Raw genomic sequence first — 27,665 nt, 5'->3', positions numbered from 1 at the left:
ATCAGTTGTTGCCATGAGTTAGTAAAGTAGGAAGGAGTGAGTGACTATAAAGTGATAATATGAGGGAGCTTCTTTGTACCAGTGGATCAGCTCTGTATTTCGAATGTGGTGGGAGTTATATGAATTAACACATATATAGATATACATACGAACCTAGACATACATTGTAGAATTATACAAAAAGACATCCCCAAAACAAGAGTTGCAAGCAAAAACTGGCAAACTGTGTGCATCATTTCTAGTGTAGTTAATTTCATTATACTAATATCAATTTCCTGGTTTGGATAAATGTACTATAGTTACATAAGATGTCACTACTGGGGAAACTGGGTGATTGTATACTACTGAGAGAAGCTGAAAGATGGATTAAGCTTAGTGATTGAAATACTCTGTACTGTTTTTGCAACATCTCTTGAGTCTATTTTTTAATGAATTTTTAAAAAAAGCTATGAATAATGTGAAGTCATAGTCCAAGAAAAACTATTTTTAATGAATATAACTAAAAATGGCTTGATGTCCAAAGTATACAAAGATCTAAAAATCAATTCAGAAAAAGACAAACAATCCCATAGCAAAAGATAGGCTAAAGACATGAACAGTCAGTTACCAAAGAAGAAACCCCAATGGCAAGTCTGATGATAATAGGTATTGGTAAAGGATATTGTTGATGGTGAGTAAACTGATACAAACATTTGCCAATAACATGTTCATTTGAATATGCAAATTCCTATGACATATTAAATTCACTTTGTGGTATGTATACCAATTATGGCATATGTGCACATAGAGAATGTATCAGAATGTTCCTAGCAGCACTCTTTGTGATACTAAAAAACTTGGAAACAAAGTAAGTATCCTTTATATGGAGAATGTGCTACAATTATATAATGGGATATTAAATACAGAGAAAATTAATTAATTGGAGCACCCATAGTCAACATGGATGATGGCTGTAACATAATATCAATGGAGAAGTCAAACGCCAGAAAAATAGAGTATAGAAACGTTCAAATACTATGTATAATTTATGGACATTTTCACATATAGTAAAAGTATAAAAATACAATGGGAATATTTAACACAAAATCCAAGAAAATACTTTCCTTTGACAAGGTGGCCAGGGGACAGGGTATTACTGGGGAGAGGTACAGTGGGTGCTTAAATAATATTGGCAATGTTTTATTTCTTAATTTTAGTGTTGGTTACACAGGTGCTTATTAAATTATTCTGTATATGTATTTGTGTCTTAAATATTTCATAAGTTGCAACAAAAGAGCAAATTCATAAAAATGCAAAATGTATACAATTAAACTAATAAAAATCAAATAAATTAAAAAATAAAGTATGCATAAGAATCCCCTAGAATAGTCATATTTACATAAATATGAGCAAAATATATATTCCTTCCAGGATCAATAAATCCCAAATGATGTACCAATGGATGTTAAACATGACAAATACTCTTCTTAAATAATACAAGCAGTGTCAGTACCAGAAGAGTTGACAAATTTCATAAGCACTTATGATCTTTAACCAGTTGTAACTTTTAGAATTTTTTGCATCCAATTATTTTTACCAGTTCAAAACGACAGAATGGGGAAAAAAAAGTACTTTTCCTAGTTGTCTCTTTGGTCTTTATATATTAGGCTCTATTTATTCCTAAACTGTAATCTTTATTACTTATAGTAGATCAAATGCAGAAATTATTGGATTGGGTCAAGCTTATTTAAATTATATTTGAAATACCCAGGATCCAATTGAAATGATCTTCTTGGTTTGTGTCTTTAAACTGTGGTTGTTTTCTTCAGTAAATGCTCCCTGCTAAAGGGTATATATATGATCAAATCTGAATATTCATGGTTGGAAGTATATCCATTCTGAGTTAAATATGAGGGGAAAAAAATGTTCACCTGCTTCCTTATTATCAATCAATTCTGAAGAAAACTCCTTGCAAAAAAGAACATCAATTTCCCAGGTACTTTAGTAGTTCTGCTTCCTTATGTGTTGATTGATAAAACATAACTTTTTTTTTTTTTGGCCACACCATGTGGCATGCTGGATCTTGGTTCCCCGACCAGGGATCAAACCCATGACCCCTGCAGTGGAAGAGGGGAGTCTTAACCACTGGACCGCCAGGGAAGTCCCCAAACATACCTTTTGTAATAGAAGTTAACTTGTTTGTAACCACAGAACTATTTGTCATGCTGTCAAGGCTTTGAAAACCTGAGATGTACTCTTCCTCCTTCAATTAGGATTAAAAAGGAGAAGAGTGTTAAGGTTTCCAAAAAGCAAAACTCCATAAACCTAGTAGTCTATTCCAGTATTTAAAAGATCTCGTTATGAAGAAATTATTCTTGATAACCACACCAGCTCTCTGATGTGTCAGACCATTCTTTTCCAAGTGAATAAATATTGATCATTTTTCTCTGATTATAAATGTGATACATGCACACTGTTGAAAATTTGAAATTTGCAGCAAAGTATAAAAAAGAATGAAAACTCCCATCAGATAAACATAGTTGTACTAACATTGGTTAATTTCTTTCTGGTCCTTTTATATGTACATTTGTGTTTATTACACATACGTATATGCATATATACACATGACAACATGTTATATATACACATTAATATCTATTATTTAACATTTACTGCATACTGAACATTAAGAATATGCACTTTATGTACATTTGCATATTTAACCCTCATTATAAGCATATTTGCATCCACATGTTTAAAAGAAAACTGAAGCACAGAAACATTTAAAAAATTGCCTGGTATCACATAGCTCTTAAGTTACTAAGTGCTGGAGTAGAGGTTCCGACTGGCACTCTTATTAGCCTGCTTGCCATACAGTAGACACATAACTACAATATAAATACATTTACAGACACACACGCGAATGTATCACAAAAGCCTTGGCATTAATTAACAAACTGTTGATTTGACTATCTGTAGGAAGTCCTAAAGGTCCATGGTCCCTGACAAGTAATTTATGGAAACAAAACTTACTCATATTCTTTGCAGAGCTGTTTTCTGAGAATAGATCGCTTACGTGAACCTAACAGACTGAATCCCACCAAATGTGTCATGGATGTACAGGGAAAGTTATTCAGAGCTGAGAATGGGGACATGCAATGGGGCTTGTAATAAAGGGAAGCCATAGACATAACAAACATTAGCCATGTTGAGATATATGATAAATACCATCCAAGTGCAAAACATCTATATGAACTTTTAAATTATACAAGGAATGGATTATATTTTGTATTTATAATTACAAAATAAATCATAAAATATCGGCATCTTTTGGTTAACCTAATTGATTTTTTTTGCATACTTCCAGTTTCCAAAGACCTTGATGATTTAAATATTCCAAGTCATCCATCAGCTGATAAACATGACCAGTTAACTCAGGTACTTTATAAAAACATTTTTCTTTCTTAATGATCATTGGGATGGATATGGGGACAGTCTAATCATTGAAAGCTACTCATTTAAACTCAATCTTGGTATTTTAATAATCTTCAGGATATTGAGTGCTTGTCAACATTACTTATTACAGAATTAGCCCTGATATTCAAAACGTGTTATTCCTGACCTTTGCTGTCATAACCTCTGGATGCAATTGCATCACACAGTGTCTATTTGCTTTTTTATGTTTGACAGCTATTTTTTTTGTTTTTAGTCAACTAAATTTATTTGCCCTTGCTTTATCTTTACTTCAGATTTCTTAAGGAAGCTATAATGTATGAGAACTTTATACTTCATGAAATAAAATGATTTGGTTAGAAAAATGTAATTAATATGATGGATCACGGAAACAGAGACTTATCACAACAGATAAAATCAGTCATTTCTTTTCTAGGGCCTCCTCTTTTAACAACCCAATTCTAATTCTATTCTACGGCTTTATTGACTTCTAACTGTTGGGAGCCAAGAAGTTTTCGCCATTAGAAGATGGCCGACATCCTGCTTCTCTTCCTGCTTAATGAGATAAAAGCCCGCGCCTAAAACGAAAGCCCGCGCACGCAGCACCAATGATAATTTGCCAAATACTTCCCTTATTCTGGATCCCGCCCCCCTTTCTCTGTACTGTATAAATACAGCTACTGCAGCAATAAAAGTTTGAGGCTTGATCAGGATTTTGTCTTACCTCCATTCTTTCGCGTCTCCTGCCCCTTCTTCTCTTTTCAACCCCTACAGGTTCCTCCTCGGACTCACAAGGATTTGTCCTGCTGGTCGGGACTCCCGGGGACGCCCGGGGCCGAGCACAATTGGCGCCCAACGTGGGGCTCGAGGAACGGATCCTAACGGAGGTAGCACGCTTACGAACGCCTGGCCAGGCACCCACTGAGCCGCCGCGAGAGTGAACTCGAAAGTGCGGCTCGATTAGGTCCCCGGAGGACTAGCCGCCCTTCGGCAGTTGTGACCGGTAGAGAGTAAGGTAAGTGGAGCTTAAAAATGGGACAGGAATTGAGTTCCCACGAACTCTTTCTTCAGGGGATCGAGGATTCCCTCAAGATGCGAAAGATTAAGGCTAGAAAAAAAGATTTGCGTGATTTTTTTATATTTTTGTCTGATGTTTGCCCATGGTTCCCACAAGAAGGGACGATAGATAAAAAATGTTGGAATCGTGTAGGAGATTGTTTAAATTATTATTATAAGACTTTTGGGCCTTCTAAAGTATCTGTGACTGCATTTTCATATTGGAATTTAATTAGAGAGATTCTTATGGGTCATTTTTTTTTGACCCCGATATCCAAAAGGTTGTTGAGACCGGAGAAACAATTCTTAAAGCAGCCCCTATGATTCCAATGAGGCTCAGGCTGCTTTTCCCCCTGGTCTGTTGGCTCAAATACAAAATGCTGGCCTTAAGGCCTGGCGCTGCCTTCCGCCTAAGGGTTCGGCCACAACTTCCTTGGCGAAAATTCGCCAGGGACCAGAAGAGCCTTATTGTGAGTTTATTAGCCGCCTCACGGACACCACCGAACGTCTGGTGGGCGACAGTGAAACTGATAACGCCTTTGTTAAACATTTAGCTTATGAAAATGCTAATCCGGCCTGCCAGGCTGCCCTTCGGGCTCATCGTGGTGGTAGCCTTGCTGATTATATTAAATTGTGTTCCGGAATTGGTCCCTCCCATTTTGTTGGTCTTGCAATAGGAGCCGCCCTAAAAGATTTTATTAAAGACACATCCGCCCTAGACAAACAACAAAAAACTTGCTATAATTGCAAACAACCTGGACACTTTGCCCGGGATTGTCCACTATATAGACAAGGACAGTCATCAAAGGCTAACCCACAACAACCCCAACATCAATCCCGAGCTCCTCCCATCACCGTTTGTCCTCGCTGTAAAAGAGGCAAACATTGGTCTTCGGAATGTTATTCAAAAACGGACATAAATGGCCAACTACTCCCCAAAAAAAAAACAGGGAAACTTTTCACGGGGCCAGCCCCTGGCCCCTTCCTTGGAACCGAACCAAGGGGCGATTCGGTTTGTTCCTCAAAAATCTGGACAAGTTCCCCTCACCCAGACGTTGGCTGCCCGAGCGTCTTATTAAACCTATAAATTCTATGAAATAATGAAAATTATCCAGGGCCCTTTTCCCTGAGATTGTATTTCTTTTCCTTTTCAGAAAAAGATGGACATCCTCTTGGCATTGAAAAGACGACAAAGACAACAAGGACTATCCGTTGTGACCCTGATCCTGTCATCTTTGCTGGTTGTCAGCCAGGCTGAACCCCCTCCACACTTGCCTCAAAATTTAACCTGAAGCAGAACCAAAAGATGATTCTGGCTGCCCCTCCACTGGAGCGGCATGAGACAGAGACATGCCTACCCCCCTCTTTGATGGGAGGGTATGGGTACCGAGTTGAGTGTGACAGCAAAGCATGCACAAGGGAAAACCTTTATACATAAGGTAATCTCTGTTATTCCCTGTGAGTATACCTGAATTATGAAAGAGGTTGGTATCTAAACATTGTTTTTGGCTTCAGTATCTAAGATTATTCTTGGCTCTGCCTCTCCTCCCCAAAAGATACCAAGAGCCAGCAATGGTGGACACACATACATTGTCCACGGGAGGATTCAGGTCACTACTCCCTCACTCGGTTAATGCCCACCTCCTTAAAAGAAATAAAAAGGGAGGAGATGTTGGGAGCCAAGAAGTTTTCGCCATTAGAAGATGGCCGACATCCTGCTTCTCTTCCTGCTTAATGAGATAAAAGCCCGCGCCTAAAACGAAAGCCCGCGCACGCAGCACCAATGATAATTTGCCAAATACTTCCCTTATTCTGGATCCCGCCCCCCTTTCTCTGTACTGTATAAATACAGCTACTGCAGCAATAAAAGTTTGAGGCTTGATCAGGATTTTGTCTTGCTTCCATTCTTTCGCGTCTCCTGCCCCTTCTTCTCTTTTCAACCCCTACAGGTTCCTCCTCGGACTCACAAGGATTTGTCCTGCTGGTCGGGACGCCCGGGGACGCCCGGGGCCGAGCACATCTAACAGTAGGACCCTGTGAGGCTCTTCTGGGTACAAAAGCCTTTCCGTGACCCCATTTGTTGTTTGTAGAAAAAGACTTTAGTCTCCTAGACTTTCCCTGAGTTCCAAACAGCAGATTCAAGCAGTTACTAATTAGGGAAGTGAGGGAATGCAGAAACAAAGGAAAAGCAATCGAGAAACAATAGTTCAGTGATAAAAACAGTCTTAGTTCCTTCTCAAAGGATATACATAACAATCTGATGTATATCTTTGAGTTCTGCAGGAACTAAGGCCCCCACCCAGGTGGAGAATGTTAACTACATGCTGAGACCCCAGAACCAGAAGATTGAGATTCCTGGAACCCACCCTGTTACCTCACCATCAACCAATCAGACGAAAGTCATAACACCCTGCAGCAGTCACCCTGTAACAGCAGGACCCTATAAGGCCTTCCCTGGACAGACCTCTCCCCATATCTTCTGCTGTAAGTTCCTCTCTGAAGTACCCAGATGATAGCATCTTCTGCATATTTCCTGAGTTTTTCAGATGCTAAAAATCACCATCAAATCGAAGAAATTAACTACTTGATGATCATGAGCACATAGCCCCCAGACCTTCTGATACCTAAGGATTGATAATGTTAACCCTTGTGACACAGTCCTGTTACCTCACCATCAACCAATCAGAGAATTGTCCATGAACTGATCACATACCCTGGGATGCCCCTCTCTCATCTTGCCTTTAAAAATGCTTTGCTGAGGGCTTCCCTGGTGGCGCAGTGGTTGAGAGTCCACCTGCCAATGCAGGGGACATGGGTTTGTGCTCCGGTCCGGGAAGATCCCACATGCCGCAGAACGGCTAGGCCCGTGAGCCATGGCCGCTGAGCCTGCGCGTCCGGAGCCTGTGCTCCGCAGTGGGAGAGGCCACGACAGTGACAGGCCCGCGTACTGCAAAAAAACAAAAAAAACGCTTTGCTGAAACCCTTGGGGGTGTTTGGGGCTTGCGGGGGACATGAGCCACCCGTTCTCCTTGCATGGCCCTGCAATGAACCTTTCTCTGCTCCAAACTCTGAGGTTTTGGTTTGTTTGGCTTCACTGTGCATCAGGCACACAAACTTGCATTTGGTAACAACTCTAAATGTTGACTTTAAAAACTCTTCCCTGAAAACCATCAGGGAATTTGGGTCTTTTGAGAACAAGCTGCCCATTCTCCTTACTTGGCCCATGCAATAAACCTTTTCCTGCTCCAAACTCAGATATTGATACTGAGCAGGGCCCTGTGGGTCTCCTGGGCACAAAGCCTTCCTGTATTCCCCATTCCTTTGCAGGAAATAGGCTTCATTCAGTCTCCATGACCTTCCCCGAGTTCCAACAGGCAGGTTCAAGCAGATATTAATTAGGGAAGGGAGGGGATACAAGACAAGGGAGAAACAAACAGTCAAGAGAAACAATAGTGCAGCCTTGGGGCAAGATTCTGGTTCCCCATCAAAGGATACACACAACAATATCTTTGAGCTGTTTTGCAGATGATGAAACCCCCTCCAGGGGTAAGAAATTAACGTGCTGCCCAGAAGCACACAGACACCAGACCAGTTGGAACCAGAAGGTTGATGATGTTGACTCCTACTTACCTCACCACCAACCCATCAGAAGAATGTCCAGGAACTGATTACACCCCTCTTTGAACCATTACTATAAAACTTCTGACTATCCTCTCCAAGTTGGGACACATAGTTTTTCGAGGCAGGAGCCCACTGTGTCCCCCTTTGCTTGGCAAAGTAATAAAGCTATCCTTTTTACTTCACTCAGAACTCTGTCTCTGAGATTTGATTTGGCACTGGTGTACAGAGAAGCTGAGCTTTTGGCATCAACATTTAGGTCTATTTGACCTCACTGTGTGTCTGGCACGGGGACCTGGACTCGAAAACAATTATTGATTCACCATTGTCCTCCAATATCTTCCAATCAGTCCACTGAATTTTACAGTAATTGGTCTATAAACTAATTTACATTAAGACATAAAATACATTAGCCAGATTGAAACAATTCACTGACATTTTAGTAATTTCATTGCCCTCCTCCAATTAACTGATGGTTGCTTCCCCTGCCATTATCTTGTCCTTAATTTTAAGCCAGATTTTATTCCAGTCCTCATACTCATTGGATGATAAAAAATTATTTGCTGAATGAATTATTTGCTGAATAATTTTCCCCCTACCCTTCTGAATTCTTGGCTAAGATTCCCTGTAATAAAGATGGATTAACAAGAGAAAAACAAACAGTTTATTAACATGTATACCTCCTGCATACATAGGAGATACCCAGGAAAAGAGTACCTCAAATTGCCCAAGTCACCACCTTAAATTCCATCTTCAGCTAAAGACAAAAGAAATATGTTGTTGGGGGTTGGGGAGAGGCAATTCATGCAAACGTGAAAGGAGAAAATGTGTGGTAAACAAAGGTTGCCCTGCCCTGCGGGTAAGTCTCTCAGGTGAAAAATTTTTCTCTGATAATAACTCTTTCCAGTAATTCCCCCCTTTTAATGCAAATTTCCTTTATAAATGTAGATTCCCCTTACAAAAGAGTAAATTCTACTCTGTTTTCAGAGCTTCTCCTGTGTCTACAATTTCTCAAAACAATCAGCTCAAAATAATCCTTATGCCAAAGAGGCATATTTTGTGGTGGCATATTCTGATACCCTTCAGAAACATCATTCAATTTTCAAATATTTACAATGTTGTTGCTGCCATGATGAAAAATTTCAAATTCTGTTTACATTGCTCCTCTAGAACTTTCCTTTGATTCCTATCATTCCTCTTTTTCCTTATATAAGAACAATCTTTTTTCAGTTGTGGATTATGCCATCCACTGGTTTACTAATTTTGTAACTGAGCAGATAAACAATCTATTTATTGAACTATTTCACTGAATGACTTTCCAACTGGATGCCTTGTGATAGATGTGTAATCAACGGACTAAGAAACTTCTTTTGTGTGACAGTTAGTGAATGTGTATGTGTGTACAGATGTATGCAAGTATTCACATTTGCATGTACATGCACATATGATTGGCATATGTGGGAAAGAAAAGAGGAAGTCAGTACACATTCTGCAGAAGGAAAGTGATGTAAACTTACTTTATCAATTTTAAAACTAAATTAATCTCACCAACTTCCTACCATTACGTAAAGTCACCCATCACAGAACCAAAAAAAAAAATCTTAGCTCAAATATAAGTTCTCAGGGATATTCAACCTATACATCTGCTTCATATAACTAAATTCTTATTTCTTTCATGGTCCTACATATGCTATTTCTTCCTTACAAAGTGCATTATCCATTTATCTTTTTTTTTTTAAAGGATGTACTCTATTTTATATTTTTTTAAAGATTTAATTTTATTTATTTTTGGCTGCGTTGGGCCTTCGTTGCTGTGCACGGGCTTTCTCTAGTCAAGCGGGGGCTTCTCGTTGCGGAGCACGGGCTCTAGGTGTGTGGGCTCAGTAGTTGTGGCATGCAGGCTCTAGAGCGCAGGCTCGGTAGTTGTGGCGCACGGTCCTAGTTTCCCCGCAGTATGTGGGATCTTCCCGGACCAGGGATCGAACCTGTGTCCCCTACATTGGGAGGCGGATTCTTATCCACTGCGCCACCAGGGAAGTCCCTATCCATTTATCTTTAACATTTAAAATTCTTCAAAATTTTGTGCAAAATCCACAAACTCAATTTTTTTTAAAACCCTTTAGCCAAACCATTCATTCTATTCTCTGCATCCTAAGCACATACATCAAACTTCCTTGTTGTGTTAATTTGCATTTGTATACCGTGACAGGGAGAATTCTAAAGATGGTCCCCCAAGATTCCAGTCCGCTGGTTGTTCAGTCAAACACTAATTTATGTCCTCCTGGTGAAGATTTTACAGAAGTAATTAAAGTCTCAAGTCAGTTTATCTTAAGATATGGAGATTATCTGGGTGGGCCCAACTCAATCAGGTGAGAAGCTAAGCAGAAGACTTTCTCTGGATGTGCAGAAGTCAGAGAGAGATGTGCTCCTGCTGGCTTAAAGGAAGAAGAAATAAAGTACCATGTTGTGGGATAACTTGTGAGTATGAGACCTTTAAGAGAGGAGAGCCACCTCTACCTGAGAGCCAGCAAGAAAATGGGGCCTCAGTCCTACAAACACAAGAAAACAAATTCTAGCAACAGCCACTGTGTTTAGTAAAGGACCTACCCAAGCCTCAGATAAGCATTGTAGTTTTAGTTAATCCCTTGATTTCAGCTTGTGGGACCTGAGCAGAGAACACAGCCATGCTCTATTGGACTTTTGACATATAGAACTGTGAGATGGTAAGTGGGCATTGTTTTAAACCATTGAGTTTATGCTTATTTGGTATGGTAGCAATAGGAAACTAACAAATATATGTAATTATTTCATGTATTGTTCTCTTTACAAATAAAGCTTAAAGTTCCTTGACATCAGGAATTACTACTTTTGCTTACTGTATATTTATGCTAAACATAATGATTAAACATTCTACTACCGGAGCATGTTTTTAACCATAATTATCTAGATCAAATAAAATATTTTATTCATGGCATCATCATCATTGCTATCATGGAATCAAAAAATTTTGTTTTACCAATTTCAGGAAAAAAAAGAACACTCTAGTAAATGCTATCAATATTCAGCCCAGATCACCTGTGATATGCTCCTATCCTCCAGCTTCCACAAGCTTAGCCCTATAAAATAAAATTTATATTTTATTTTATATCACAGAAGAAGAAATAAAATTTAAACATAAAAAATTTTCTCTGCTCTTTGGCCTCCTCTTTCCCCTCTACTGTGCACTATCTGCATCGACCAAACCTCCCCCATCAGCAGGAATACCTGCTCAACCATAAACAAACAACATTCCTTCTGAATCTTGAAAGGGGCCATGATGACGCATGACCCACCACTCCCTAGATTGTGTAAACTGTCAATAGTAAGTCATTTAATGTACAGCCCTCTGTCTCAAACACTTATATAAATGTGCTTTGACCTTTAAATGGTGGAACAGTTCTCGGAGCTTTCTGAGAGGCTGCTCTTGGGTTATAATCCTAATATGGCTTGAATAAAATTTTCATTTCTTTCTTAGATTGACTGATTAATTTTTTGTCGACAGTCCTAAGTGGGTACCTCTAACCTTCTTCAGAGAACTTCCCTTGGGCTACTGTAGCTGTTCAAAGCCTGAAATGCCTGAAAGTTTATGTGCCCTGTAGCAAGTCCAAGCCAATGCCCATGTAGTACGGGAGTTTAAAAGTCCAGCTCCATTGCCTCAAATAGTCCAAAAACTCAGTGGTGCAATTTCAGTTCTTGAGAACCCCAAGTATGAGGGTGAGGCTTGAGCTTTGACTGAAATGTCACTTTTATTTAGGGTGACTGATTCTCTGTCCTGTTTCCCCTACTCCATTACTTCTTTTTTCCCCTGGGATCATTTCCTTAACAAACCACATACCCATGAATCCTCCAACACTTAGGAACAATTCACAAGCAGCTACCCATGACAATTGTCAAATGAATGAATGGAAGAAGCACTATTGAATGGATGTAAAATGGTAAAGGACTAAACGAAAAAAGTTGAAAATTTTATTGTGAGAATAAAATTTCACAAAATCGGTTTATTAATTAAGATAGCATTTGATTTCAGATGCTCCTCAGAGTAAGAATAACTGATGCCAAAAACTCAGCCTCTGTGCACTGGTGCCAAATTGAATCTTGGAGACAGAGTTTTGGGTGAAGTAAAAAAGAATAGTTTTATTGCTCTGCCAGGCAAAGGGTGGCACAGAGGGCTTGTGCCCTGAAAAACTGTGTGTCCCAACCTGGAGGGATTTGGTGAGGAGTTTAATAGTAATGGTTCAAGGGCGGGGCTGCTGGTAAGGATCAGGGTGTGTGCAGAACCTGCACGCCTTTAATCTGGCCTCAGGTGGTCTCCTCCCTGTCTCTGCCTCCCTCCCTTCCCTGATTAGCAATTGCTCGAATCTGCCTTTTGGAATTCAGGGAAGGTCATGGAGGCTGGCTGGAAATGGGGGACACGGAAAGGCTTCCGTGCCCAGGAGCTCCACAGGCTCCTGCTCAGTTTCATAACCAACACATACATAATTGACTTGACCACATTTTTCCATGAAGCACATGATACAGAAATTTAACAAGTTATACTGCATGGCTACATGGGCACTTTATACATCGGTATCATTATTAAAAATATGTTAGAAAAGTGACATGCAGATGGTAATACTAATACTGTATGTTTTAATATTATATTTTAATTTTAAATGACTTATAATTTAATTTATATTAAATAAAAATAAATTTATATTTATTTTACATATTATGCCATAATAATATATCATTATAAATTATAATAAATATTGTTAAATTTAAAAACTTAAATATTTTATTTTAGTAAAAATATTTCCTGGAATATAGGATAATTTATGGTACCTTATCAGGAAACAATGGTAACATTTATGGATTTCCCATGCCAATCTGTACAGAAAGGAACAATTAGTGGTAAGGAATTTATTCCAAAAATACTCAATATTAGAGTGACAGTAAAATGAAAAGGCACATGACACCATGGTTTTCAACTCCATTCTGGGATTTAAATAACACACTTCTGGCATAAATGATTTAGAGTGTTTCTACTCGGCATAAATCAGGATGGACATTCCTGATGACAACAAGGAGGATGATCTGGCGTGGATGTAGATAAAAGTGGTGGTAATGCACTTGTACTATTTGTGTCAGATACTGTTTTGAATACATAATGTGCACTATCTCATTTCTATAAATCCTCTTAACAGTCTCAGAGAGCAGATGGTAATATCTTCCTCGGACTTTTTTTATGATAACAAGGCCCTGAAAGGTCATTAATTGTTTAAAGTCCCACAAGTAGAAAATTGTGGGGCTAGGTTCAAGTTCAACCTGCCTGAAACAAAGCTATGTTCTTAGTCACTGCATGAAAATGGTTAGTTTCCAGACCTGTGGCTGCACAGATGCTTAAATTTAGGAGGTCTGAATAAAACCATATAGACAATGATGAATGTCAACACTTATAACCTTTTTGCACTAACTTATTTTCTCAACTTTATCATTAACTAACATGCATTTTAATAATTTCTAGCTGTTCTAAAAATATGCAACTGTATATGCTCATAGTAAAAAGTAGTTTAAACAGTAGCATTTTTTGGAAGCTATAAATATTCTCCTGGTTCCCAGGAAGAAAACACATTTGATTTAAATGCTCCCCAGAGGAAAGAATAACCAATACTTACAAAACTGACTTGACCAAATACTTCTATGGAGCACATGATAAATTCTTACAAAGATAGAAAGTTCGAAGAAAAAAAGGTACTCTAGTTCTTGAAGTACTAAGAAATGCTATAAAATGCAACTATGAGAAGATATTCTGGCCAATTTCTGTCTAATGCTGATTCACATATGATTCTCACGTACAAACTCTTGATAGTTCAGTGTAATAAATCAAATGATAAATACCAAAATCCATAGGAAGACATATCCAGAATGCACTATTTAGTTTTTATGCTTTTCATGTTCAGACCCATCCAATACTTATTAATGATTTCTTCTTCCTACCCCAACCTTGTACTTTAAAATATTCCAAATTTCCATAAGAGTTGAAGACTAGAACAGGAAACACATATAATCCTCCATTAGTTCACCAGTTGACATTTTGCCATATCTACTTTCTCCCTTACTCTCTCTTGTCTTCTTTCATTTGTGATTTATTTTCTTAAGGTATTTTCATGTGTGCATGTGCACATGTGCACACATACACAGGCACATACACCCCTAAATATTCAGCATGCATCTTCTAAGAAAAAAAAGTCTCCTATATAACAGCAATTCCATCATTACAACCAACACATTTAACAATTACATAACAACATTATCTAAATTACAGTCCATGTTCAAGAGTCCCAATAATGTCAGGATTACCCATTGGATTTAGGCTCCTTTAATCCAGGACAGTCCCCCAAACTTGTTTGGGTCCTTCATGGCACTGACATTTTTTAAGAGTTGAGGCCAGTTATCTGAAATCTCTGGTTGTCCCTTCATGACTAGAGGAGTTTAAACTTTTCTGCAAGAAAACTGTATATGTACTGTGGTATAGTTCTCAGTGTGTCCCAGAAGCACAGCAGGTCAGAGTGCCAAGTTATTTGGGATGCTAAGTTTGGTCATCTGGTTATGGTGGTGTCCACCAGATGTCTTCATGTTAAAGCTAGCTTTCTCCCTCAGTAGTTAATAATTAACCTCTACGTGAAACTTTGAGACTGTGTGAACATTCATTTCCTTATCAGCCTTTCCCTTAATAGTCTGCATATAAAGTATACACTCTGTGTTTGGGTTGTATAAAACCCTTTGGAAGGGCTCCTCCAAGCAGCTAGGTCAGTGGTTCTCAGGGCTAAACACTACTGAGCCAGATCCCCAAACTGAAAAGTGCAGCGCAGGACAGCAGCATCAGAAGACGGAAAAGAAAACAGGTGCTTTTTATAGCAGTATGAAGAAGTGAGTGTGTAAACTGGCTCTATGTCCTATAAATACAAATTTACAGAATCAGTATATCTGCTTTCAAGTAACAGTCAGAAATTATTGCCTTTTTCTACCTACTCCAGGCCATGCACATAGTCCTCTGGTGGAGAACTATAGGAAATCACCTCCTTTACACTCCTCCAAGGGATTAAGAATAGCAGTCTTTCAGAACCACATGAAACTAAGAATTATGAAGATAACTCATCTTGTTCACTACAAATCAATTATTCTTATGTTAATATTTTTAATATGCACCCTTTTTATATAACTTCATTTCTAAAAACATTTTGTATTAATCTTTTGTCAGTTCCCATTTTATAGGATTTAAGTTAGTTATCCAACAAAATCATGTGGCTACTTCTGCTAAAGATTCTATGACAAAAATCACAGTATAAATCAGTACTCAATAGATGTCATTGATTTACAGTTGGGATGATTGTTCTAATATCATGATTCTAAAAATATATACGTCTAATGATTACATTTTCAGAGCATGGATGCCTTCAATCTCCTATTAAACACAGAAAATTAGGATTATGAGACACTGCCTTTATAATTCCCATGCCTTAGAGTGTTTTGTTGTTTCTTTTATATAAATAAAGGAAGTCATTAAAGAATAATTCAGATCTGTTTCAGATTAGAATACTTTATTAGCACAGTTTCTGAATGAAATTTAAGAGCTATATAAATTAGTTAATCATTTAAAAATACTACTATGAAAGTGAAAATGTATTTACTTCAATTTTATTTGTAAAGATTTCAGTTATTTAATATATTGTTCTAATGTCTGTGTAATTGTTAACCAAAACTAATATATAGAGATACTAATATTTTCTTTCAATCAGTTTATCAGTTTAATCCTAAGTATTAATAGTTTTTGATTGTTGCAATATTCAAATACATCTCAAAATCTTGATGGTACCACAATTCATTTTTTTAGTCAGTAATAAAGTATCAGAGTTTTTGAAGTATGTATTTATTTTTATTGAATTGAAGCAGACTCAGAAGTTTCCTGATAATAGTGCAACTCTCATTCACTTGTATTTTAATACCCTCATGATATTATTTTCGGCTTCTATTTCCTCTTATTAAAAAATGATACTTCTGGATACTACAATTATGAACTATCCCTGAAGCTGCAGTGGTACTTATTACATCAGTGCTAAGGCTGTTTGCATCAAATGAATATTTAAATACTGGGTTGAACCATATGAAATTGCCAACTGTGTAAACGGCAATTTAATGTGATTCATCTAATACATTTGTCTCCCCAACATACTGCACACACACACAGACTTGATGCACACATAAATACCACATCCCTCTCCCCAGGCCCAGGCACACAATACTGTCTTAATTCTATTTTCCATTTCTCCTCATTGCCAGATTGTAGGAAAGAAGTCACTATCTTTCCTATGAGGGGAAAGTAAACAAACAAAACCATCATTTAAAGGTAAAAACAAACATCAATCACTCAAAAAATTTTAACTTACAGTAGAGAATAACCGATACAATGCAAATGATGATTTTAAGCACCATGATTTTGAAGTTGAATGACATGACGAGTATATGTAACACGTTAGAGAAGGTATGTAAAGTCTCACCATTTATCATTCAGTCATTAACTGGGTAACAATAACACTCAAATTTTGTATCTGTCTTTCCCCATCATTAGTGAAGATAATGACCCTTATCCTTGTCTTTCCAAATTATGTTAGGATTAGGGTTGAAATTTTGAAGCTTTATAGTAAATATTTGTGATAAAGGGCTTAGTAACTGCAGTATTTTATTGCTTTCCAATAGCATATAAAGTACTGTGATGGCCTACTGAAAATATGTATCATAACATTGTGATATTCTTTATATCTTTCTGCTCTTAACTACAGTTCTGTTCCTATACGAATTAATGAAAGACAGATCTTGTGTTCAAAAAGAAGTTCAACTGAACACGGCTTTAATTCATAAAAATAGGGTCAGAGCAAGAGGAAGGGGCAAGGCTCCGGGATGTGGTTTCTAGGAGCAAACCTCTAGTCTTAATATGATTGTGTGTCTAAACTTTCTCCACAAGGCAACTCAACCAAATATTAAGGGTGACAAAACCAGCAGTGGCAATGAATGGTTAATGGAGAGTTCACTGCTAACACTGCTTCACTGATACACCACAAGTTTTTCTATAGGGCTAAATAAACTCATAAATAGGAGAAGGAAAAGAAAAAATTCTGGGTCAACCCTTTGAAAATGCTTTATATTATGAAATTTACTACCACCAACATCACCATCCAAAACAAATGCTTATTACTATCCATCTACTATTTAAGTAAAAATGTAAAATTAATGGAATGATTTTGAATGACTGTCTTTGCTTCAGAGAAAGTTATTACAGAAAACAAATTTTGTTCAGGAAGCTTTCTAAAGCAGACTGTACTACTCACATTTAAGATATTTCTCACTTTAATAACTAGCAGCAAATATGCACATGCAAAATTACTTTCACACAGAAGTGTTAATTAATGTTTATTTAAATATGTAATGCTTACTATAGATAGTATATTTAAGTTAGGTCAATTGATGAGACAAGTAAATTTTAATTTGGGTGCAGTAATGTATATTTATAATGATAGAATTCATCCATGATGTAAAACATTAGAATGTCTCTATCACAATTCATTTTGTTAATGAGGAATGAAGTCCCAGAGTTTTAATTCCTTTCATTTATTTTCAAGAATCAAAGCAGGCTCAAATATTCCTGATGATAATGTGACTCTCACTTATTTATCTTTCAATATCCCTTCTTTAGTGGGAGGAAAAAACAGAGTAGAGTTATAGCTACTCTTCTAGGTACTGCAATAACTCAGAATATATGTTACCTGCAGGCCATAAAGTCACTGTTATTTATGAAAATTACTAATTCTAGCTAATATACATTAACTAATTTAGTGCCTCAATATAGATTTTTGGTTTAATCTAAAACTTCCTAAATCCACTGAAGTATGTTGCATATGTGAAAGTCTTCCATTGATTTGTATCACAGCAAAATAAGGGCAGAGAATTGTTTTTTTAGATCACATAAGAGATCTGTAGATATTCATCAAGTATAGAAATATATATCCATTTAGCAATAACTTAAATTTATATGCTATTTTCACATGAATCATCTCAGTTGCTGGATACCCAATAATCTGGTAAAATAAGCATAAACTGCAATTTCTATAAAACATTTGAGAAACCTGGGTATCTTAGAGCCTATTTTAAGTATTTTAAAACATTACCTTTGATTAATATCTACCAATATATATTTTCTTTTCAAGAAAGTGTTCCTGGAGAAAAATACTATAATCTATTGTTAACAAAGTTCAAAATGTGGTTTCTAGGAATGAAATGTGACAAAAAGGAGAAATTGCCAATCCCTAAACATATTTATGTTTGGGCGAAACCCCATATGTGTGTGTATGTATTTTATGTAGGTGTATGTGTACACTCTAAATTTACAAATTTTTTCTTTGTCTGTAAATAACTATCATTACAGAGAGATACAAAGGCAAAATCTAAACTTTAAGTATTTGGAAAGCTATATAGAATACTTTCAGACAGTACTAAATAGTACTGCCTTCATGCCCAAAGAGTAGAAATGTGATCTACGGTAGACTGCTCTGGTAACATGATCAGACTTATGACACCTAATAAAGCTGACTCTGAAAATTATTTGTAAACTGTATGATCCAATAGCTTTTCTTCTGTTTGCAACCTTACATCTTTAATGGTTAATCCCAAAGAATTCTGAGCACAGGCAAAAGCCAGTAAATATATTATGTGAATCAATATCAGTATCCTGCTGGTAACCTAAAACTAAGGCTCCCTCTGTGCTGACATAAACTCGTATGAACACAGTAAGCTCATTTTCATTGAACTATTCCTTCATATGTATAATGCATTTTATTTTAAGGCAGGTATGATCTAGCTAAAACACAGGCTAGGTAATATTTATAGAATATCCCCCTTTTATCTCTTAGAAGATTTTTGGATTTTTTTTTTTAATGAACATAACAAAAAGAAGTCATAGTTACACCTGAAATACCTGGAATCAAGCTATTCTGTTGAAGAAGCTTTTAGGAACAAACAGTAGCACAGGCTAAGGTCAGAGCAGGCCTTACAAGTTATTAAAGCAAGTCATCACTGACTTCTGTGTCATAATAGAGCTCCCCCTGATAGAAACCCCTATTAAAATACATTTCCCAACCATTCAGTCAATTGTCTCTGAAATCCCACCATGTGTGTGTTCTCACTGATTAGAGCAATGCTAAAGATGTATTGATTATAAATTTGTAGCTTGAAGGTTAAATGCTGATGCCTAAGCAAGGGAATGAGATCAGTTAGGCTGTAACAAATGACTCCAGCAGCTTGGGCAGCTTGAGAAGCCAGAAGATGGTCTGGCATCAGTTTCAGAGGGACTACAATTGCAGATGGTGGGATTACCCAGGGACTCCTGACCATATAGAAGTGGCTTAGAAGGGAGATTAAAAAATAAAATTAACTGGGAACTACGATGTGCCAAGTATAGCATAAGGCAGCCTTATCTCACTTAATTTTTAAAAGATAAATGATCTTTTCCAGACTATTCCCATTGGATGTAAGGCCAATGATAGGAAAACAGACAAACTATGTTTGTATTGCATTGTTTTGTTGCTTTCCAATAAGAGGTCAGTGACATGTATCCAAAATATCTCTGCTCAATGTCAATTATAGACTTGCAATGGTAAAATTATCAGCAAATTTCCATCATCTTTGAAAACAGTTCCTGATCCCTGGGCTGTGGATACCTGAGGGGCAGTGGAAACACAGCAAACAGTTTTGGTTCTGTATTGCCTTATGAACATCAAACAGTCTGACAAACAATTTGCTTAAAACTTTTTTTTTTTAATAAATTTATTTATTTATTTTTGGCTGTGTTGGGTCTTCGTTGCTGCACACGGACTTTTCTCTAGTCGTGGCGAGTGGAGGCTACACTTCGTTGCAGTGCACAGGCTTCTCATTGCAGTGGCTTCTCTTGTTGTGGAGCACAGGCTCTAGGCATGCAGGCTTCAGTAGCTGTGGCACATGGGCTCAGTAGTTGTGGCTCACGGGCTCTAGAGCACAGGCTCAGTAGTTGTGGTGCACGGGTTTAGTTGCTCCGCGGCATGTGGGATCTTCCCCGACCAGGGCTCAAACCCGTGTCCCTTGCCTTGGCAGGCAGATTTTTAACCACTGCGCCACCAGGGAAGTTCCCCTAACATGTGTTTTTAAACATGATCTTACAGATGTCAATGTATGCTCTAATAGTTAATAAAATGAAATTTTTACTTTAAAGAGTTGCTGAATTTAAAGTAACTTTTGGTCATATGTTTTCTCATGTAGAGGATCTGGTAAATGGTTTGAGGTTAAAAGAGTCTGCAGTACTTGAAAACTATGAAACCACTGCTCTTCAGTTGGAATGAAGGCTAGGATAGAGCACAGGAGGATCCCATTAGTTTATGTAAGACTGAGATAAGGATCATTTAAAGTGCATGGAAGATCACTGTACCTTCAAGCCCAAAATTAGAATTCTTAACTACATTTTGCATTTCAACAGGGGTGAAATGAGTTTAACTTCCGGCGATTGATGCTTTTTTTTGGTAGACCTTTCTGATATTTATAAGAAAGCACTAAGTCTAGCAAGTCACTGAAAAAGGTCAGATGTGAAAGTTTACAAACACCCGAGTGATCAATGGTTACAAAATCCAGTTGACTCTCATGGCTACAGGGAATAGGTTATTAAAATCATGGAGCTAAGATTTACTGCTGAACTGAGAAATTGGAAAATAATCACTTAAACACTGAAGTTAACAGTTATCAAGAGAATAACAGAGAGTACAGGTGGGAGAAAGAGAGGCATCAAAAAGAATATAAAACCAAATCAGAGCTTCCCTGGTGGCGCAGTGGTTGAGAGTCCGCCTGCTGATGCAGGGGACACGGGTTCGTGCCCTGGTCCGGGAAGATCCCACATGCCGCGGAGTGGCTGGGCCCATAAGCCATGGGCCTGCGCATCCAGAGCCTGTGCTGCGCAACGGGAGAGGCCACAACAGTGAGAGACCCGCGTACCGCAAAAAAAAAAAAAAAAAAATCAATTTGTACACCCATTTCAAACAACTGAAAGATAAGGTCTGAAGTTTTACTACTCACTACAAGGGTTTTATTTAGGCATTTAGTAAGATATATGGTATGTTATTAACAAAAAATATATAAGAAATACTCATTAATCACAACAAACAAACAAGAAAAAAGTCCTACCATTTTTGAAACCATGTACTGATTAGAAACAGAACGTGACTTGTGTTATCAAGACTTGAAGGTCTTTTTTTTAAATACTAAATTTTTCAGATGTTTAAAGCCAGCTACAGAGATTGGTCTATGAATGCATAGGGCCCTACTCACATGCATATATGATGCTTTTTTAGTTCTTTCAAAGGATTTTAGATGTCCTACATTGCCATCAATCCTATTATTTATTCTATCAAAAATGACTCGGGCTTCCCTGGTGGCACAGTGGTTGAGTCTGCCTGCCAGTGCAGGGGACACGGGTTCGAGCCCTGGTCTGGGAAGATCCCACATAGCATGGAGCGGCTAGGCCCGTGCGCCACAGCTACTGAGCCTGCGTGTCTGGAGCTTGTGCTCCACAATGAGAGGCCACGACAGTGAGAGGCCCGTGCACGGCGACGAAGAGTGGCTCCCACTCGCCGCAACTAGAGAAAGCCCACGCACAGAAACGAAGACCCAACACAGCCAAAAATAAATAAATAAATTTTAAAAAGACTCTTTTTTTCCATCCATCGCATTTTTATTCATTCTAACTCCCACTCCTGTAGATCCTGTACCTCTTCACAGCATCAATCTGGTAGAGTTTATTTACTGCTCTGACTTCTGCATTTTCTCCCTTCATAGTCACTTTGTTCTTCAAAATCTTATCATTTCCATCTGGTTAGAAATTCCTTGAAGGCAGAGACCAGCACACAGCACATAAAAGTTACTTGGAAATTTTGAATGCAATATGGAATTAGATATATGGATGGATGGATGGAAGGATGCATGGAAGGATGGACAGACAGATTAAGAGAGCGTGACACCCTCATTTAAGAAAAATTTGAAATACCAGAAAAGATTGTTTGTAGTCATCAGCAAGGACCCCCCAAAGTGTAACCTTCAGCCTCACAGGAGGCTGCATGAGTAGGACGTAACTTCAGGCTAGGTGGCTGAGACAGACTTTGTAGGAGGTGAAAAATAGAGGCAGTCAGCTGACAACACTCCACATAGTTGGACAACATGTCCTACCTTGAAGAGGCACTGGGAGGTGCAGCTCATGTCTTCTACACTAATCAACTTTTTTTTAATTGTGAAAGGAAACACATAACACTGATTTACCCTCAACAATTTTCAAGCATACAATATAGTATTGTTAACTCTGTGCACAGTATTGTACAACAGATCTCTAGAACTTTTTCATCTTGCATGACCCAAACTCTATACCCATTGAACAACTGTTTCCCTTTCCCCCATACCCTAGCAATCAGCATTCTACTTTGTTTCAATGAGTTTATTTTAGATATCTTAAAGAAGTGCAATCATGCATTATTTGTCTTTCTGTGATTGATTTTTTTTTACTTAGTATAATGTTTGCAAGTTTCGTCCATCATGTAGCATATGCCAGGAATTATTTTTTTCAGGCTGAATAACATTCTATTGTATTTATATACCACATTTTCTTTATACATTCATCCATCAATGCACTTTTGGGTTGCTTCCACATCTTATCTGTTATGGATAATGCTGCATGAATATGGGTGTACAAATATCCCTTCAGAATTCTGTTTTTAATCCTTTTGGATATATACCGAGAAGTGGGATCATAGGGTAGTTTTATTTTTTGAGGAAACTCCATACTCTTTTCCATAGTGGCTACACCATTTTACAATCCCTCCAACAGTGCACAATTCCAATTTCTCCACGTCCTCAATGAAACTTCTTTTTTTAAACCAGTGGCAATACTGATGGGTGTAAGGTGATATCTCATTGTGGTTTTGATTTGCATTTCCCTAGTGATTAGTGATGTTCAACATTTTTTCATATTTTTTTGGCCATTTGTTTATCCTTTTTGGAGAAACATCTATTAAAATTTTTTGGCAATTTTTAAATCAGATTATTTGGTTTTCTGTTGTTGATTTGCAGAAGTTTTGAAAATATATTCTGGATATTAACACCTTATCTGGTAGATGGTCTGTGAATACTTTCTCCCATTTTTTAGGCTGACTTTTCACTCTGTTGATTACTTCATTTGCTGTGCAAAAATTATGAATTTTGATGTAGTCCCGTTTGTCTATTTTTGCTTTTGTTGTCTGTACTTTTTGGAGTAATATCTCAGAAACCATTGCACACTCCAATGTCATGAAGGTTTTCTCCTATTTTTCTTCAAGGAGTTTTATAGTTTCAATTCTTACATTCAATTTTTACGGTCTTCAGTTGATTTAGAGTTCATTTTTTTATACAGTGTAAGATAAAAGCCCTTCATTTTTTTTTGCATGTTTACCCAGTTTTCCCAACACCATTTGTTGAAAAGACTATCCTTTCCCAATTGTTTAGTCAATGGCAGCATTTTCAAAGTTCGCTTGATATAAGGGTTGCTTTCTGAGCTGTCTCTTCTGTTCCTTTGGTCTATTTATCTATCTATATGCCAGTATTATACTGGTTTGATTACTGTAGCTTTGTACAATATGTTTTGGAATCAGGAAGTAGGAGGCCTCCAGCTTTGTTCTTTCTCAAGATTCTTTTGGCTATTTGGGATCCTTTGAGATTTCATATAAATTTTAGGATTTTTTTTCTATTTCTGCACAAAATGCCAATGAACTTTGTTTTTATTGACAATTTTTTTAGAGCAGTTTTAGCTTCACAGCAAAATTAAGAGGATGATACAGAGGTTTCCCATATATCCCCTGCCTCCAAACATGTATACCCTCCCCTATTATCAAAATCTCTTACCAAAGGATACATTTGTTATAATTGATAGACCTATGATGATACACCACAATCACCCAAAGTCCATAGTTTATCTTATTTACTTGGTGTTATACATTCTGTGAGCTTGGACAAATATATGACACGTATCCATCAAATCCTGACTAATACATTACCTCTCTAATGTGAAATGCCCCAAATTATAGAAAAAATAATTATAGATAATCAATGACTATAGAATTTAAAGCATGTTTGATGGGGAAGCGATATACAGTAGAGATATGGGGTGCCAGTAATGTTCTATTTCCTGACAAGAGTTGTGGATACGGGAGGGTTTATTTGACAATATGATTTGTTAAAATGTTTTGAGTCATTTTCTCTATGTTGTTTCAAGGAAAAAAACTTTTAAAAATAAGCAAAAAAAATTCAACGGACGGACAGTAAACCAAGATGTCCTTAATTCATACTCCTCTGTAGTAGAAAATTAAAATTAGTATGGTTTCCACTAAGTATAAATTTGGAAGTGATTGGAAATTTCTTTGCCAATGTGAAATTATTTCTGGGAGTTTAGAATTGGGGATTTTAGCATAAATATATCCCTACATTATTCCTAAACCAAGATTATAATCAAAAGCCATAGACAAAACACATAGACATTAGGTTTATAGCTAATCTCAGTGGTCAATGGAGGAAGACCCCAATAGGCCCTACCTGATGTATCTGAACAAAGCTGTCTCTTTTTTACTAATAATGGATCAACAAAACCAAGTAACACATCTGGAGGAATTTGAAATGCAGAATGAACAAACCTAGAAGCCAGGATATGTTTAAAAGCAAATATAAATATTCAATACATTCTGGGTTTGCACTATGAATGAATGGAGTTTCCAAAAGATGAAAACATCCCAGAGTATTGCTCTTCTTAATCCTTAAGCCAGCTCTGAATAACTCAAAAGTTGCTTATAGCTATGGGGTAGTGTTCCTTAGATGTACTTAACTCACTTTACATATTTTAAAAATGTATTTTTAATCCACATATCGTAGAATGGCACATAAGAACCAGGTATGGCTTTGTTTACTTTCTGTCTTCTAATATTTTAAGCATTGAAATATAGTTGATTTCCAATACTGTGTTAGTTTTAGGTGTACAACAGTGATTCAGTTATACATATATACTTTTTTTTCAGATTCTTTTCCATTATAGGTTATTACAAGATATTGAATATAGTTCCCTGTGCTATACAGTAAATCCTTTTGCTTATCTATTTTAGATATAGTAGTATGTATCTGTTGATCCCGAACTCCTTATTTATATATCCCCCTCCCCATTCCCCTTTGGTAACCATAAGATTGTTTCCTATGTCTGTGAGTCTGTTTATGATTTGTAAACAAGTTCATTTGTATTTATTTTTTAGATTCCACATGTAAGTGATATCATATTTGTCTTCCTCTGAATTATTTCTCTCTTTATGATAACCTCTAGGTTCATCCATATTGCTGCAAATGGCAATATTTCATTCTTTTTTATGGCTGAGTAATATTCCACTACAGACACAGACACAGACACACAGACAGACAGACACACACACACACACACACACACACACACACACGTATATGCCACATTTTCTTTACCCATTCATCTGTTGATAGATACTTAGGTTGCTTCCATATCTTGGCTATTGTAAACAGTGCTGCTATGAACATTGGGGTGCATATATCTTTTTGAATTAGAGTTTTCATCTTTTCTGGATATATGCCCAGGAGTGGGATTGCTGGATCATATGGTAACTCTACTTTTAGCTTTTTAAGGAACATTCATACTGGTTTCCATAATGGCTGTACCAATTTACATTCCCACTAACAGTGTAGGAGGGTTCCCTTTTCTCCACACTTTCCCCAGCATTTATTATTTGTAGACTTTTTGATGATAGCCATTCTGACCCGTGTGAGGTGACACCTCACTATAGTTTTGATTTGCATTTCTCTAATAAGACATCCAATTCTCTAAGACATCCAATTTGGATGTCTTTTATTTCTTTTTCTTGTCTGACTTCTGTGGCTAGGACATGTCATACTATGTTGAATAGAAGTGTTGAAAGTGAGCATCCTTGTCTCTTCCAGAATTTGGTCAGAAGACTTTCAGCTTTTCAACTTTGAGTATTATATTAGCTGTGAGTTTGTCATAAATGGCTTATATTCTGTTGAGATATACTCCTTATATACCCACTTTGGTAAGTTTTTATCATGAATTGATGTTGATTTTTATCAAATAGTTTGTCTGCATCTAATGAGATGATCATGTGGTTTCTGTCTCTTCTTTTGTTGATGTGGTGTATCACATTGATTGATTTGCATATGTTGAACCATCCTTGTGACTCTGGGATGAAGTCAACTTGATCATGCTTTATGATCCTTTTTATGTGTTATTGGATTTGGTTTGCTAATATTTTGTTGAGGATTTCTGCATCTATATTTATCAAAGATATTGGCCTGTAATTTCCTTTTCTTGTAATGTCTTTGTCTGGTTTGGTATTAGGGCGACGGTGGCTTTATAGAATGATTATGGGAATGTTCCCTCCTCTTCAATCTTTTGAAATAGTTTGAGAAGGACAGGTATAAGTTTTTCTTTGTATGTTTGGTAGAATTCCCCAGTGCAGCCATAGACTCCTGGACTTTTGTTTGTAGGGAGTTTTTTAAATTACAGATTCTATTTTCACTTCTAGTGATCAGTCTGTTCAAATTATTTGTTTCTTCTTGACTCAGTTTTGGCAGACTTTATGTTTCTAGAAACTTGTGCATTTCTTCTAGGTTGTTCATTTTGTCCATTTATTGGATTTCTGTGGTGTCAGTTATTATTTCTCCTTTTTAATTTCTTATTTTGTTTATTTGGTTCCTCTTTCCTTCTTGGTGAGCTTGGGTAGAGGTCTGTCAATTTTATTTATCCCTTAAAAAAACCAACTCGGATTTATTGATTTTTCTATTGTTTTTATCTCTTATTTATTTCTTCTCTGATCTTTGTTATTTCCTTCCTTCTGCTGAATTTGGGTTTTGTTTGTTCTTATTTTTCTAATTATTTTAGGTGGCAGGTTAGGTTATTTATTTGAAATTTTTCTTGTTTTTTGAAGGCCTGTATTGCTATGGACTTCCCTCTTAGAACTGGTTTTGCTAGATTTTGTGAGGTTGTGTTTTGAATGTCATTTGTCTCCAGATATTTTCTGATTTCCTCATTGACCCATTTATTTTATAGTAGCATGTTGTTTAGTCTCCCATAATCTTTTTCTCGTTTTTCTTTCTGTGGTTGATTTCTAGTTTCATACCATTGTGGTCAGAAAAAATGCCTGAAATAATTTCTATCCTCTTAAATTTGTTAAGGCTTGTTTTATGTCCTACTATGTGGTCTGTCCTAAAGAATATTCCATGCATGTTTGAAAAGAAGGTGTATTCTGGAGTTTTTGGAATATAGTGTCCTGTAGATATCAATTAAGACCAACTGTGTATTGTATCATTTAGGATCTCTGTTGCTTTATTGATCTGTCTGCAAAATCTGTCCATTGATGTCAGTGGGG

General features: G+C 37.0%; 1 pseudogene; it reads left to right on the top strand.

Moving 5' to 3' along the window:
• The first annotated feature begins 939 nt into the window (after positions 1-939).
• LOC136142065 (serine/threonine-protein kinase MRCK beta-like) overlaps positions 940-27,665 on the top strand; it is a 36,655-nt pseudogene continuing 9,929 nt past the window's right edge.

The sequence above is a fragment of the Phocoena phocoena genome, chromosome X (genome assembly GCF_963924675.1).
Source record: "Phocoena phocoena chromosome X, mPhoPho1.1, whole genome shotgun sequence".
Taxonomy (NCBI): Eukaryota; Metazoa; Chordata; class Mammalia; order Artiodactyla; family Phocoenidae; genus Phocoena; species Phocoena phocoena.
Note: the sequence above shows the minus strand (reverse complement) of the source record. Positions and strands in the feature narration are given on the sequence as shown.